Below are 16,543 nucleotides of genomic sequence, written 5' to 3' on the forward strand. Positions count from 1 at the left end.
GAAAAAAAGACATCTATTGTTCATCTGGTCACATGACATCTATTGTTCATCTGGTCACATCTATTGTTCATCTGGTCACATGACATCTATTGTTCATCTAGTCACATTACATCTATTGTTCATCTGGTCACATGACATCTATTGTTCATCTGGTCTCATGACATCTATTGTTCACCTGGTCACATGACATCTATTGTTCATCTGGTCACATGACATCTATTGTTCACCTGGTCACATGAGATCTATTGTTCACCTGGTCACATGACATCTATTGTTCATCTGGTCACATGACATCTATTGTTCATCTGGTCACATGACATCTATTGTTCATCTAGTCACATTACATCTATTGTTCATCTGGTCACATGACATCTATTGTTCATCTGGTCACATGACATCTATTGTTCATCTAGTCACATGACATCTATTGTTCATCTGGTCACATGACATCTATTGTTCATCTGGTCACATGACATCTATTGTTCATCTGGTCACATGACATCTATTGTTCATCTGGTCACATGCCATCTATTGTTCACCTGGTCACATGACATCTATTGTTCATCAGGTCACATTACATCTATTGTTCATCTGGAAACATGACATCTATTGTTCATCTGGTCACATGACATCTATTGTTCACCTGGTCACATGACATCTATTGTTCATCTGGTCACATGACATCTATTGTTCATCTAGTCACATGACATCTATTGTTCATCTAGTCACATGACATCTATTGTTCATCTAGTCACATGACATCTATTGTTCATCTGGAAACATGACATCTATTGTTCATCTGGTCACATGACATCTATTGTTCATCTGGTCACATGACATCTATTGTTCATCTAGTCACATGACCTCTATTGTTCATCTGGTCACATGACATCTATTGCTCATCTGGTCACATGACATATATTGTTCATCTGGTCACATGACATCTATTGTTCATCTGGTCACATGCCATCTATTGTTCATCTAGTCACATGACATCTATTGTTCATCTAGTCACATGACCTCTAGTGTTCATCTGGTCACATGACCTCTATTGTTCACCTGGTCACATGACATCTAGTGTTCACCTGGTCACATGCCATCTATTGTTCATCTAGTCACATGACATCTATTGTTCATCTAGTCACATGACCTCTAGTGTTCATCTGGTCACATGACCTCTATTGTTCACCTGGTCACATGACATCTAGTGTTCACCTGGTCACATGACATCTATTGTTCATCGAGTCTCATGACATCTATTGTTCATCTAGTCACATGACATCTATTGTTCACCTGGTCACATGACATCTATTGTTCATCTAGTCACATGACATCTATTGATCATCTGGTCACATGACATCTATTGATCATCTGGTCTCATGACATCTATTGTTCATCTAGTCACATGACATCTATTGTTCATCTGGTCACAAGACATCTATTGTTCATCTGGTCACATGACATCTATTGTTCATCTAGTCACATGACATCTATTGTTCATCTAGTCACATGACATCTATTGTTCACCTGGTCACATGACATCTATTGTTCACCTGGTCACATGACATCTATTGTTCATCTAGTCACATGACATCTATTGTTCACCTGGTCACATGACATCTATTGTTCACCTGGTCACATGACATCTATTGTTCATCTAGTCACATGACATCTATTGTTCATCTAGTCACATGACATCTATTGTTCATCTAGTCACATGACATCTATTGTTCATCTGGAAACATGACATCTATTGTTCATCTGGTCACATGACATCTATTGTTCATCTGGTCACATCTATTGCTCATCTGGTCACATGACATCTATTGTTCATCTGGTCACATGACATCTATTGTTCATCTGGTCACATGACATCTATTGTTCATCTAGTCACATGACATCTATTGTTCATCTAGTCACATGACCTCTAGTGTTCATCTGGTCACATGACCTCTATTGTTCATCTGGTCACATGACCTCTATTGTTCATCTGGTCACATGACCTCTATTGTTCACCTGGTCACATGACATCTATTGTTCATCTGGTCACATGACATCTATTGTTCATCTGGTCACATGACATCTATTGTTCATCTGGTCACATGACCTCTATTGTTCACCTGGTCACATGACATCTATTGTTCACCTGGTCACATGACATCTATTGTTCATCTGGTCACATGACATCTATTGTTCATCTAGTCACATGACATCTATTGTTCACCTGGTCACATGACATCTATTGTTCATCTAGTCACATGACATCTATTGATCATCTGGTCACATGACATCTATTGATCATCTGGTCTCATGACATCTATTGTTCATCTAGTCACATGACATCTATTGTTCATCTGGTCACATGACATCTATTGTTCATCTGGTCACATGACATCTATTGTTCATCTAGTCACATGACATCTATTGTTCATCTAGTCACATGACATCTATTGTTCACCTGGTCACATGACATCTATTGTTCACCTGGTCACATGACATCTATTGTTCATCTAGTCACATGACATTTCTCCCATCAACCGTGACCAATTATCTTCAACGGTTTCTACTTCGAACACGTCTACCTGTCTCTTGGACCCCATCCCGACGAGGCTGCTTAAAGACGTTTTGCCTTTAATTGGCGGCTCTCTATTAGATATTATCAATGTGTCTCTGCTAACAGGCCACGTACCACACTCCTTCAAGGTGGCTGTTATTAAACCTCTCCTGAAGAAGCCCACTCTGGATCCAGAGGTGTTGGCTAACTACAGACCGATCTCTAACCTCCCCTTCCTCTCCAAGATCCTTGAGAAAGTGGTTCAGTTGTGCGACTTTCTACATCATAATAGTTTATTTGAGAAATTTCAATCAGGATTTAGAAAACACCACAGCACCGAGGCGGGACTGGTGAAAATTGCAAATGACCTCTTAATGGCAGCAGATAAAGGACTCCCCTCTGTCCTGGTCTTGTTAGACCTTAGTGCTGCATTCGACACCATTGACCATGACATCCTGTTACAGAACTGGAGCATCATTGGCATTTCACAGGCACTAATTTTTTAAATCCTATTTATCAATCGATCTATTTGTATTTTTTGGATGGGTTTAAACACGGGGTTCCCCAATTTTTTCATTTTTTTCTTACATGCCATTTTTTTTTACAGGGGGCTTTTGGGCATCGGCCCATTTGGTTTAAAAATTTATCAGGTTATTCCTGTCCTTTACAAGGCCTGAATTCTTGGGACCAAACAAAATTTTTAAATTTTTTAATCAGAAAATTTCCTTTTGGGATTAAAAATTTTTTAACATTCTATAACCTTTCTTGTTATCGATGATTCCTTATTTACGAAAAACCAAGGAAGGGAACCAACTCGGGAAAATTCAAGCATGTCTTAAAGACATAAAAACATGGATGACCTGCAACTTCTTGATGTTAAACTCAGACAAAACCGAAGTAATTTTAATCGGCCCTGAGCACCTCAGAGATCAATTATCTGGTGATGTGGTTTCTGTAGACGGCATTGCCTGGCATCCAACACCACTGTAAAGAATCTTGGCGTTATCTTTGATGGGGACTTGTCCTTTAACTCCCACGTAAAGCAAATCTCAAGGACTGCATTCTTTCATCTCGTAATATTTCAAAATCAGGCACATCTTGTCTCAAAAAGATGCAGAAAAATTGGTTCACGCGTTCGTTACTTCGAGACTGGATTACTGCAACTCCTTATTATCAAGCTGCTCTATAAGTCTCTTAGTTCAACTCCTTATGATCAGGCTGCTCTAATAAATCTCTTAGGTCCCTCCAGTTGATCCAGAATGCTGCAGCTCGTGTTCTCACTAAAACTAAGAACAGAGATCACATCACTCCTGCACTAGCTGCTCTGCACTGGCTCCCAGTAAAATCAAGAATCACTTTTAAAATTCTTCTCTTAACCTACAAAGGCTTGATTGGTGATGCTCCATCATATCTTAAGGAGCTTGGCGTACCATATTGCCCACTAGAGCTACGCTCACTAAATGCGGGACTACTTCTAGTTCCTAGAGTCTTAAAAAGTAGAATGGGAGCCAGAGACTTTAGTTATCAAGCTCCTCTTTTATGGAACCAGCTTCCAATTTCAGTCCGGGAGGCAGACACAGTCACCTCGTTTAAGTGTAGACTTAAGACCTTCCTCTTTGACAGAGCTTATAGTTAGGGCTGAATCAGGTTCACCTGGTCCAGCCCCCTTTATATGCTGCTATAGGCTTATAGCTGCCGGGGACGTTTTAGGATGCACTGAGTACCTATCTCCTCTTTTTCTCTCCTTAAGGATGAATTTTCATCTCTCAATCACACGTTACTAACTCTGCTTTCTCCCGGAGTCCTTTGACTTCACGTCTCATGGGGTCGCCCGGGCCCTATGAGACGGCATAGATCCTATCTGCTGATGGATCATCGAGGTCTGGGTCGTGGAATTCCTGCTCCTGACTACGCCACTGTCCTGTTGAGACTCCGCCCACTGTTGAGACTCCGCCCACTCCTCCTCCCCACCGCCATCTGCCTGATGGATCGTGGAGGTCTCCATCGTGGAATATGCCTACTATGAACTATTCATACACTCTGTCATATTCATTGAATGTATTTAAACTCTAAATCTGTCCTTCTGTACACATTACATCTATTATTCTGTCCATCCTGTAGGGCGGCTATGGGTGAGTGGGTAGCATGTCCGTCTTTCAATCAGGGGGTTGGAGGTTCAATCCCCGCCCCAGTCGATGTGTCCTTGAGCAAGGCACTTGACCCTGAGTGTCTCCCTGTAGCTGCTCTACAGTGAATGAATGTAACAGTACTGTAAGTTGCTTTGGATCAAAGCGTCAGCCAAATGACATGTAATGTAATGGATCCTCCTCTGTTCTCTCCTGAAGGTTTCTTCCCTTTTTTCTTCCCTGAAGGGTTATTTGGGAGTTTTTCCTGGTCCGATGTGAGGTCAAAGGTCAAAGGTCAGGGATGTCTATGTGTACAGATAAATTTTTAGTTAATTAAAAAAAGGTGTTTAAAAATAAAAAAATAAAAAATTTGGGGGGGAGGGTAAAAATAAAGGGTATTTTAAATTTTTTAAATAAAATTTTTTTTAAAATTTTGGTTTAAATTTTTAAAAATAGTTAATGGGAAAATTTTTTAAAAAGGGGGGTTTGTTACGGGTTATGGAAAACTTAAACTAAAGGGGGGGGAAAACCCGTTTTTTTTAAAAAAAAAATTTTTTTTGGGGGTGAAAAGGCGGGGTTGGGGAAAGAAAGGGAAACTGGTGTGGGTTTTTTTTTTTTTAAAAAGGTAAATTTCTTCAAAAAAAGTTTCCCCTAAACCCCGGGGCCCGGGGAAAAGGATTCAGGTAGGGTAAAAGGGGTTTGGGGTTTCCCCCTTCTAGTGTTTTTAATCCCCCAGGAAAAAGGGTTTTCCCCCCGGGGAAAGGACCCCAAATCCCTTTTTGGTAGCCCGGGAAAACACCCCTTACAAATGTTTTTCCTTAAATCCCGCCCTTTTTTAAAAGGGGAGAGCCCTTTTTAAAATTTTTTCCCCTTATACCCAAAAACCAAAAAAAGGGGGCCCCCCCTTTTAAAAGAATAAAAATGGGTGCTTTTTAAAAACCGAAAACCAAATTTTAATCCCCCCCCGGGTTTTTTTTGGGGTTTTTTAGGGGGATTAAAACCCCGAAATGGGTTTTTTTGGGGTTTTTCCCCCCAAAAAAAAGGGGTTTAAAATTTTTATTAATAAAAAAATTTTTTAAAAATTTTGGTTTTTTAATATTTAATTTATTTATTTTTTTTTGAAAATTTTTTTTTATTTTTTTATTTAAAAATTTTGTTTTTAAAAAAAAAAGGGTATTTTAAATGAAAAAAATTTTTTTTTAAAGGGTTTGGGGGGGTTTATTTAAAGGTTTTTGGGGGGGGTTTTTATTTTGGGGTTTTTTTGGGTTTATGTGGGGCGGTTCAAAGCCCCGGCCCCTTTTCCCCAGGGAAAAGATTTAAAGGTTAAACCCTCAAACTAAGGGGGAAATCCCCCCTTTTTACCCCAATGTTTTTTTTTAGGGGGGGGGCCCCGGGGCAAGCCCTTTTTTTGGTATTAAAAAGGGAAAACCTCCCCCCGGGCCCCCCGACCCAAAGGAGGGGGTTTTCCCCAATCTCAGTTTTCCCCTTTCCCCCCTCCCCGGCCCCCACTTTTCCCCCCCCCCCTTCCCAAAGGAGGGAAAGGGGGGGCCCCCGGTTGCCCATGAATTTTAACCGAATTTTTTATCCTTTTCCCTCACTTTAAAATCTTTCCCGTACCAAAAATTTTGCATCCCTTTTCACGCACCCCCCTCAATTTTAAAAGGAAAATAGTGGAGGTTCTTGAAGTTGTTAATTTTTTAAAAGGGCAAAGGTTTTGGGGGGCCCCTTTTTCCTGAATTTTTTTTCCCAGGGGGGTTTTTCGGGGAAAGCAAAAAATTTGTTGTGTTTTTTTTTTTTGGGGGGGGTTTTTTGTGTTTGGGTTTTTTTTTGGGTTTTTTGGGTTTGGGGTTTGGTTTGGGGGTTGTTTTTATTGGGGTTTGGATTTTTTTTAAAATTTGGGGGTTTATTTTTTTAAGGGGGGGGAAATTTTTATAATTTTTGGTAAATTTGTTTTTGGGTTTTTTTTTTAAAATTTTTGTTTAAAAAGGGGTGGGGAAAATTTTTTTGGGGAAATTTTAAAATTTTAAATTTTATTAATTTTTTATAAAAGCCCCAAAAAAGGGGTTGGGGGCCCCCCCCCAAAAGGGGTTTTTTGGGGAGCTAAGGGGGCCCCCCCGGGGGGGCCCCCCTCCAAAAGGGGGCCAAAAGTTTTAGGGGGTCTTTAAGGGCCGGGGGCCCCGGGGGTTTCCCCCCAGGGTTTTTAAGGGGGGAAGGGGCCGGCCAGCCCCAATTTCCCCGAAAACCCCCTTTTTTTTGGGTTTTTTTTCACTTTTATTTTTGCCCCAGGGCTTTTGGGTTGTTTTTTTTTTAAAATTTTTTTAAAATTTTAAAAAAAAAAAATTTTTAGGGGAGGGGGGGCCTTAAAAATTTCGTCCCCAATTGACCGGGGGCCAAATTAAAAAAAAGTTGCCGGGGGGTTTTGGGTTTTTTTTTTGGGGGGTTTTTTTTTTTTTTTGGGGGGTTTTTGGTTTTGTTTTTAAAACCTGGGGTTTTAAAAAATTGGAAAAGGATTTTCCCCTTAAAATTGTTTAAAAATTTTTTTTTTGGGACTTTTTTGTTTAAAAATTTTACCCCTCTTTTCCCCCATTTTGCCAGCGGGTTTTCCCCAAAACAAAATTTTTAAAAGGGCCCCCTTTAAAAACCCTATTGGGTTTTTTTAAAATTTTTGGGAAAATAAAATTGGGGTTTTTTTGGGGGGCCGAAAAACCCGGGTTTAAATTTTTTTTTGGGCCCCGGCCCGGAAATTTCCCGACCAAAAGGGGTTTTTAAAAATTTTTTTAAAATTTTTTGGGAACCTTACTTCACAAAAAAAAAGGGGGGAAATTTTTAAGTAAACCACCAAATGGAATTTGCCTTCCCAAAAAACCCCCAAATTTGTTTTGCTTTTCCTTTTTTTTGTTTTCCCTTTCCCTTTTTTTTTTTTTTTTTTTTTTCTTTTTTTTCCTTTTTTTTGTAAAAAATTTTGTCGTAAAAAGTTTATTTTTATTTCGGTTTCTATTTTTAGGGGTTTTTTTTTTTTGGTGTTGGGGGGGTTTTTTTGGGGTTTTTTTTGGGGGGTTTGGGGCCCTTTAAATTTTCCCCTTTTTTAAAAATTGCCCCCGGGGTTCCCAAAACCGGGGTCCCCCCCCCCGGGGTTCCCAAATTTTGCCGCGGGATTTTTTAAAATTTTTTTTAATTTTTTATATTTGTCCCCGGGCACCGAGGGAAATAGAAATTTGATTGGGAAGGATTTTGGCCCAAATTGTTTAATTCCCTTTTTGGGGAAAAAATTTTTTTCCCCCCTTTTTTTTCCCTCTCCCCCCCTTTTTTTTTTTTAAAATTTTTTAAAAAAACCCGGGGAATTTAAAATTCAAAATTTTGGGGTAAGGGAAAACCCAAAAGCATTTGAAAAGGCCCGTGGAAAACCCCAAAGGGGCCCCCGGGGTTTTTTTTGTCCCTTTCCATTTCCCCCCTTTTCCCCGGGCCGAGGTTTTATTTATTTTATTTTTTTTTCGTGGGGTTTTTCGTTTTCCCGGTTTAAAAATTTTTTCTTAATTTTTTTTTTTTTTTTTTCCCCAAAAAAAAAATCTTGGTCCCCCAAACCTTTTCCCCAGAAGGGGGGGAAAATTTTTCCCAAAATTTTCAATTCCTGCCCAAATTTAAAATTAGTTGGAAAAAAAATTTTACCCAAAAATTTTGGTGGGGGAGATGTTTTTTCGGAGGCTTTTATCTTTTTTTGTTTTAGGTCTTATACGTAGGCCAGGGATGAGGGCCCGGGTAGGGATGGCTCGGGGTTCATGGCCATGTTGATGGCCTTTAGGATGGTTTATTCTTTCTCTTTTTTTCTCTTTTCTTTTTCTTTCTTTCTCAATACTAGGCCCGGTACGTGAGACTTTTATAGGTTTTCTGGGATTTTTGGGGGACTGATGATTTTGGGTATTTTTTGGGGTGGGGTCTCTTGGTGATCGGTTTTTTGGGTGAGTAGGCGGTGATCGGAGGTCTGGGGTGAGGCGTTGGTGTCTATTTTATATCTGGGGTCTGATGTCTTTCGGTATCGGAGGGCCCGGGGAGGAGCCCTTTTATCTGATTTTTTATGGAGGTTCGGTGACTGATTTTCTGGTGATTATTCTCGGTTCTCTTTTTGGGTTCTCAGGGACGGAGGTCTTTTGGGATTTTTTGGGTGATCTGAGGCTCTATATTATGGTTGGGGGATGGATTCCGGTTTTTCTCTTGGGAGTGAGGCTCGGGTCATGGTTTAGGTTCTGTTCCTTGGTTCAGGTTTTCTGGTACTGTGGTTCGGTGATGGATTCTTTGGGATCTATTTTTGGTGACGTTGGTTTTGGGTGTCTGAGGGTCTCTTTACTGAGATCTCTTGGTTCTATTTTCTAGGGATCGGAGGCTTATGACGGTGGTCTTTGGGTGTGATGGTCTTATTCTGTTTGTATGATTGAGGTTTTTGGGTATCGTTTTCCTAGGTGACGGAGGTCTCTGGTGATCGTGATGGTCTCTTGGTGATCGTGATGGTCTCTGGTTTGATTTTGGTGATCGTGATGGTCTCTAGGTGATCGTGATGGTCTCTTGGTGATCGTGATGGTCTCTTGGTGATCGTGATGGTCTCTAGGTGATCGTGATGGTCTCTTGGTGATCGTGATGGTCTCTAGGTGATCGTGATGGTCTCTAGGTGATCGTGATGGTCTCTTGGTGATCGTGATGGTCTCTAGGTGATCGTGATGGTCTCTAGGTGATCGTGATGGTCTGTTGGTGATCGTGATGGTCTCTGGTGATCGTGATGTCTCTAGGTGATCGTGATGGTCTTGGTGATCGTGAGGGTCTCTGGTGATCGTGATGGTTTTTGGTGATCGTGATGGTCTCTGGTGATCGTATGGTCTCTGGTGATCGTGAGGGTTTTTGGTGATCGTGATGGTCTCTGGTGATCGTGATGGTCTTGGGTTGGAGGGGGATCGTGATGGTCTTAGGTGATCGTGATGGTCTCTTGGTGATCGTGATGGTCTCGGTGATCGTGATGGTTTTGGTGATCGTGATGGTCTTAGGTGATCGTGATGGTCTCTTGGTGATCGTGATGGTTCTAACAAATTCCAAACCTTTTTGGGGAAATTTTCCCCAACCTTTTTTTTTAAACTTTAAAACCTTTCAAACAAAAACCTTTCCCCCTTTTTAAAACCCCTTGTCCCCCAAATTTTTCCCCCTTTTTTAAAACCCCCCATTTTTTCCCAAACCCCCCAAAACCCCCCCACCAAAACCAACCGGGGAAACACCCCAAAACCTCCCCCCCCCCCCAAAAACCCCCCCAAAACCAAAAACCCCCAAAAAAAAAAAACCCCCAAAAAAAAACCCCAAAAAAAAAACCCCCCAAAAAAAACCCCAAAAACCCCCCAAACCCCAAAAAAAAACCCCCTAAAAAAAAAAAAAACCCCCCCCAAAAACCCCCCCCCCAAAACCCCCAAAAAAAAAACCCCCCCCCCCCAAACCCCCCCAAAACTGTGTCTGAGGATCCGTGGTCCCCGGTTGGGATGCCTCTGGTAAACTTGTCTTTGGTCTGTGCTTATTTCATGGCTCTGTCCCAAAGCTCAGTATCCTTGTTTCTTTTTTACCTGTGGCCCCTTTTTGGTTTCTCAGAAAACCTCTTGTGATGGTAAAGGCCCCAGTTCTGTGTTCTCTGATTTTCCTTTGGGGATGAAAAAATCTCTATTTAACCTGAGGCTCTGAATTAATTTCTGTAAAAGGGGGGGCCCCCCCCCTTTTTAAATTTTTTTGTTTTTAAAACCCCCCTTTTTTTGGGGGGTTTTGCCCTTGGCCTTTTTTTTTTAATGCTCTATTGTTATCTAGTCCAGACACTTTTGACTGGACAACCTCTTTGTTACTGGTACATGAATCTCGCAGGTCACTCATCTTTGTTCACGGTACTGAATTTTTGTTACCTGGAAGCTTTTTGTTATGGCCCAAAACCTACTCTTTTTTCATCTGGTCACATCTCAGCACGGCCAATACACTTTTTCACCGGGTACGACATCATTGAGGGACATGTCTTTGTTACCACATGCCTTTTTCATCGAGCACAGAACTTTTTTCATCGGTCACAACACACACCACAACACACACACACAACACACACCACAACACACTGCACCACAACACACACCACAACTCACACCTGGCACAACACATTGCACCCACAACACACACCACAACATCACACCACAACACATTTTTCACCACAACACTACACCACAAACCACCCACCGGGCACAACACTATTTTCACCACAACACACCCCTTTCACAACACACACGGTCACATCTTATTGTTCACCTGGTCACATGACATCTATTGTTCACCTGGTCACATGACATCTATTGTTCATCGGTCACATGACTCTATTGTTCATCTGGTCACATGACATCTACTGTTCATCTGGTCACATGACATCTATTGTTCACCTGGTCACATGACATCTATTGTTCACCTGGTCACATGACATCTATTGTTCATCTTGTCACATGACATCTATTGTTCTTTGGTCACATGACATCTATTGTTCATCTGGTCACATGCCCTCTATTGTTCACTGGTCACATGACTCTATTTTCACCTGGTCACAATCTATTGTTCATCTGTCACATGACATCTATTGTTCATCGGTCACATGACATCTATTGTTCATCTGGTCACATGACATCTATTGTTCATCTGTCACATGACATCTATTGTTCATCTGTCACAACATCTATTGTTCATCTGGTCACATGACATCTATTGTTCATCTGGTCACATGACTCTATTGTTCATCTGGTCACATGACTCTATTGTTCACTGGTCACATGACATCTATTGTTCACTGGTCACATGACATCTATTGTTCATCTGGTCACATGACTCTATTGTTCATCTGGTCACATGACATCTATTGTTCATCTGGTCACATGACTCTAAATGAAATTGGTAGAAACCCTTTTGGGGAAAGGGGAAAAAAAGGGAGGGGGAAAAAAATTAAACCCGGGGCCCAAAAAACCCCAATTTATCTGCTGCCCCTTACCGGGGGGGCCCCAAGGGTACTGGAACAAAAACTGGAAATCATCAGCCCTTCTATTTTCCCCCTTTAAAACCTTGGTTTTTTTCCCAGGCCCCTTTAAGGTCCCTGGCAAGACCATTTTGGACTGAAACTTTGTCTTTGTACGGGGGAAAGGGCATCGGCCATTAAAATTCCACTGAAATCCCTCATCCCCCCCCCAGCCCCCTTTTCCCCGGGTAGGGGGCTCTTTGTCCGGTCGGGGCCTTGTTTCGGTCGGGATTTTCCCCCCCCAATGGCCACCCCCCCATTTTTGGGTTATTTCCCCCCCCTTCCTATGTTAAATCGTCAAGATTATTGTTATTGCAAGGGGTTTTTTTTTTCCCCTGCCCCCACTGCCCCCTTTGGGGGCATAGTGGGGGGCTTTTTTTTCTGTCCTTCCCTCATGTTATCTGTCTTTTTTTCACCCATTTCAAATGGCCTGCCCCCTTTTTTTTTTCATTCCGAAAAAGCCTCTTTTTTTTAAAAAACTTTTTTTTGGAATAAATGGATTTTTTCTTTTTTTATGCACTATTGACCAATCATCTATTTTTTCCTTCACAGACCTTTGCACGGTACGACATCAGTTCACGACAGACTCTATTTTCCCTTTTCACAGACACTTTGTTTTCCAGCCCTTAGTTATTTTCCATGACATCTTTGTTTCTGGACTGTCTTTTTTATTGGAAGACACTTTTGCACCACTACACTATGTTCATTTTCCATCACTTTTTCCCGGGGTACAGCCTTTTTTTCTCGGCCTGCCTTTTTAAAACCTGGCTCTGCTTTTTGTTATTTTCCCTGCCTTTTGCCCGGCCAATGAAAATTTTGTTCTCTTCCTCTCTTTGATCTGCCCAAAAATTATTGTTTTTGGGCAATGTTTTGTCCGGGCACTGACCTCTAGCATTGGTTGCTTTTTTCTCTTCCATGACCTTATTTTCATCCCTAAAATTTTTGCATCGGGTTCTATGTTACCGTTTTTGCCCTGGGGAAATTTTTTTGTTTTTCTTCCAATAAATGCTAAATTTTTAAATCGGTGACTTGCCTCTGGTCTTGAATCGGGTCACTGTTCCAGCCCCCCATGTTCTTTCACTGCCCCTTGTTCCCCCTGGGGGGGGGGCTTCATTGTTCACGCCCCTTGCCCCCTTCCCGGGGGGGCGCCCCTTTTTCTCGGTAATTGGACATCTATTTTTACTGCACTTTCCTAGGTTCTCTGGTCCCAAAAACCCTTGCTCGCCTGCCCCCGGGGCGGGGCCCAGCATCAGGGTTTAAAAAAAAACTTTTCTTCTCAACAACAAAAGTTTCAAAATAAAATTTGTTTGGTCCATCTCAAGGGCTCTGTCCCCCGGGCACCGGGTTACCCGGGCCCCTTTGTCTCTGGTCTGAACTTTGAAACGCCAAGGGCCTTGCCCCCCCCGGGGCCCCTCCCAAAAATTCCCTGCAGACACCGTCACCGGCCCCTGGTAAATGTCGGGACACGGGGGGGGGCCAAAATAAAGGGCATCGGGAAAAAGGCTTCAGTCGTTACTCCATCATGTTACTCCATCCCCTCGTTACTTCACGTTATTCCCCTTTTCCATACTCTTATCCATCCCTTTTACTCCATCATTTACTTCACTCTATTCATCTTGACTCCATCATCTTACCCATATTTACTCCATCCCCTCGTTTTCACACATTTTTCTCCTCCCCTCTTTACCCCAACCCCTTTTTCCCCCCCTGATTTCCCCCCCTTTTTTCCCCCCTTTTCTCCATCACCTCTTCTCCATCGCTCTTATATCACCTTTTATATCATGTTACTCCTCAATGTTATTTCACCTTTTCCCCATCCCCTCTTATTCTCACCTTTTACCCCATCCCCTCTTTTCCCCACCTGTTCTACCCCTGTTACTTTCCCCTCTTATTCACCTCTTTACTCCCCCATTGTTACTTCATCCCCTCTTTTTCTTCGTTACTTCATACTCTTATTCATTTTTACTCCACCATGTTACTTCCCCTCTTATTTCACCTTTTCTTCATCATGTTACTCCATCCCCTTTTTTCCCCCCCCCCTTTTACTCCATCATGTTACTTCATCACATTGTTACTCCATCCCCTTTTTTCCCCCCCCCCTTTTCCCCATCCCCTCTTATTTTCACCTTTTACCATCCCCTCTTTTCCACCCCTTTTACTCCATCATCTTATCCATCCCCTCTTTCCCCACATGTTACCCACAATCGTTTTTTCACCTCGTTACTCCATCACCTCGTTACTTCATCACCTCGTTACTCCATCACCTCTTTACTCCACCACCTCGTTACTCCATCACCTCGTTACTTCATCACCTCGTTACTCCATCACCTCTTTACTCCACCACCTCGTTACTTCATCACCTCGTTACTTCATCACCTCGTTACTTCACCCTTTCCCACCCTTTTCCCACCCCTTTCCCACCCCTTTTCTTCACCCTTTATTTCATCACCTCTTTCCCCACACCTTTACTCCACACCTCTTCCCACCCTTTCCTCACCCTTTTCCCCCCTTTTCCCCCCCTTTTCCCTCGTTTTCATCACCTCTTACTCCACCCCTCGTTACTCCATCACCTCTTTTTTTCACCTCGTTACTCCATCACCTCGTTACTTCATCACCTCGTTACTCCATCACCTCGTTACTCCATCACCTCGTTACTCCATCACCTCGTTACTAACCTGAACTCAACCCCGGGTCTAAAACGGTTTCTAACCGTCTCCACCCTGTACTCCCTGTTTTCAATTCAAACCAACCCGGGGAAAAACCCCTACCAGACGCGGAACCCACCCAAACGTTTTCTGAAAAAGGGGGGAAACAGAAGGGGGGACGGGGGAAAGAAAAAAACCCAGGGCGGGGGAGGGGGGGCGGGGGGAGGGGGGACAAGGGGGGGCGGGGGAAAAAAAAGGGGGGACGGGAGGAGGGGACGGGGGAAGAGAGGAGGGGGGGAGGACGGGGGGCGGAGGCGGGAGGCGGGGGGGGGGGGGGAAAGGGGGGAGGGGGGGGGGGAAAGAGGAGGAGGGGGGGGAAACGGGGGGGGGGGGGACGGGAGGAGGGGGGGAGGGGGGGGGAGGAGGGGGACGGGAGGAAGAGGGGAAAGGAGGAAGAGGGCGGAGGCGGAGGAGGGGGAAAGGGGGGGAGGGGGGGGGGGAAAGAAGGGGGAAGGGGGCGGAGGAAGAGGGGAAAGAGAGGAGGGGGAGAGGGGGGGGGAAAAAAGGGGACGGAGGAAAAGGGGGGTGAGGAGGGGGAGGGGGAGGGGGGGGGGGAGGAGGGGGGGGGAGGAAGAGAGGAGGGGAGGAGGAGAAAGGGGGGGGGGGGCGGGAGGAGGGGGGGGGGAGGGAGGAGGGGGGGGGAGGGAGGAGGGAGGGGGGAGGGGGGAAGAGGGACAGGGGGGGGGGGGGAAAAAAGGGGGGGGGGAGGGAGGGAGGAGGGGGAGGGGACGGGGGGGGGCGGGGGGGCCGGGGGAAGAGGGGAGGGGGGGGGGAAGGGGAAAAAAAAGGGGGAGGGGGGGGGGGGGGGGGGGAGGGGGGGGGGGGAAAGGGGGCAGAAAGGCAGGAGAAAGATTTTTAGGGACAAATTTGGGAAAAAGGAAAAAGGAGAAAGGTTTAAAGAGATGATACAGGGGGGAGGGAAAGAGAAAACAGAGGAAAGGGAGAGGAAAGAAAAAAGGGGGAAAAAAGAAAGGAAAAAAAGATGCAGAGATGATACAGAAAAAGAATAAAAAAAAGGGTTTAAAAAGGGTTTAAAAGGGTTTAAAAAGGGTTTAAAAAGGGTTTAAAAGGGTTTAAAAAGGGTTTAAAGGTTTAAAAAGGATGTAAGAGATATAAGAGATGATAAGAGTTTTGGGATACTAGAGATGATATCAGAGATGATACTAGAGATGATACTAGAGATGATATCAGAGATGATACTAGAGATGATACTAGAGATGATACTAGAGATGATATCAGAAAAAAAAACCAGAGATGTTTTTAAAAACTAGAGATGATATAGAGATGATACAGAGATGTACTAGAGATGATCCCCAAAAAAAAAAAAAACAGAGATGATACTAGAGATGATACTAGAGATGATATCAGAGATGATACTAGAGATGATATCAGAGATGATACTAGAGATGATAAATTTAAAAATGATATAAAGGATGTTTAGAGATGATACTAGAGATGATACAAGATGATAAAAAATTACAAATAATAAATATAAAAGGAATAAAGGAATGGAAAAAAAAAAATTTTTTTGGAAAAAGAGATGATATAAGATGATACGGGAATATAAAAATTTTTACAAAGATAAGAGATGATAAGAGATGATTAGAGATGATACGGGGTTAAGAAAAAACGGAAAAAAAAAAGGGGTGATACTAGAGATGATACAAGATGATACTAAAATGATATCAGAGATGATACTGAGATGTACTAAAATGTTTAAAAAATTACAAGATGATACGAGATGATACTAGAGATGATACTAGAGATGATACTAGAGATGAACAGGGGAAATTTGATACTAGAGATGATACTGGATGATATAGAGATTTAAAGATGTACTAGAGATGATAAAAAAGGAGATGATACTAGAGATGATGCTAGAGATGATACTAAAAGGGTACAGAGATGATACTGAGATGATGAGATGATCTGGATGATCAGAAAAAAAAAGGGGAGAAAAGAGATGATACGAGATGATACTAAGATGATAAAGATGATAAGAGATGATCTAGGATGGTACAGAGATGATACTAAAGGTCAGGATGATCTGGGATACAGGTGATCCCCAGGATTTCCATGGGGGGGGAAGAACAAAAGTGGT

At 42.8% G+C, this 16,543-nt stretch overlaps 1 protein-coding gene across 1 annotated transcript in view; it reads left to right on the forward strand.

Annotated features, from left to right (window-relative positions):
* Positions 1-16,543, forward strand: part of ik (IK cytokine) — a 55,938-nt gene that overhangs the window by 20,127 nt on the left and 19,268 nt on the right. The window lies entirely within an intron of this gene.

This window comes from Pseudoliparis swirei, chromosome 5, assembly GCF_029220125.1.
Source record: "Pseudoliparis swirei isolate HS2019 ecotype Mariana Trench chromosome 5, NWPU_hadal_v1, whole genome shotgun sequence".
In the NCBI taxonomy this organism is placed as follows: Eukaryota; Metazoa; Chordata; class Actinopteri; order Perciformes; family Liparidae; genus Pseudoliparis; species Pseudoliparis swirei.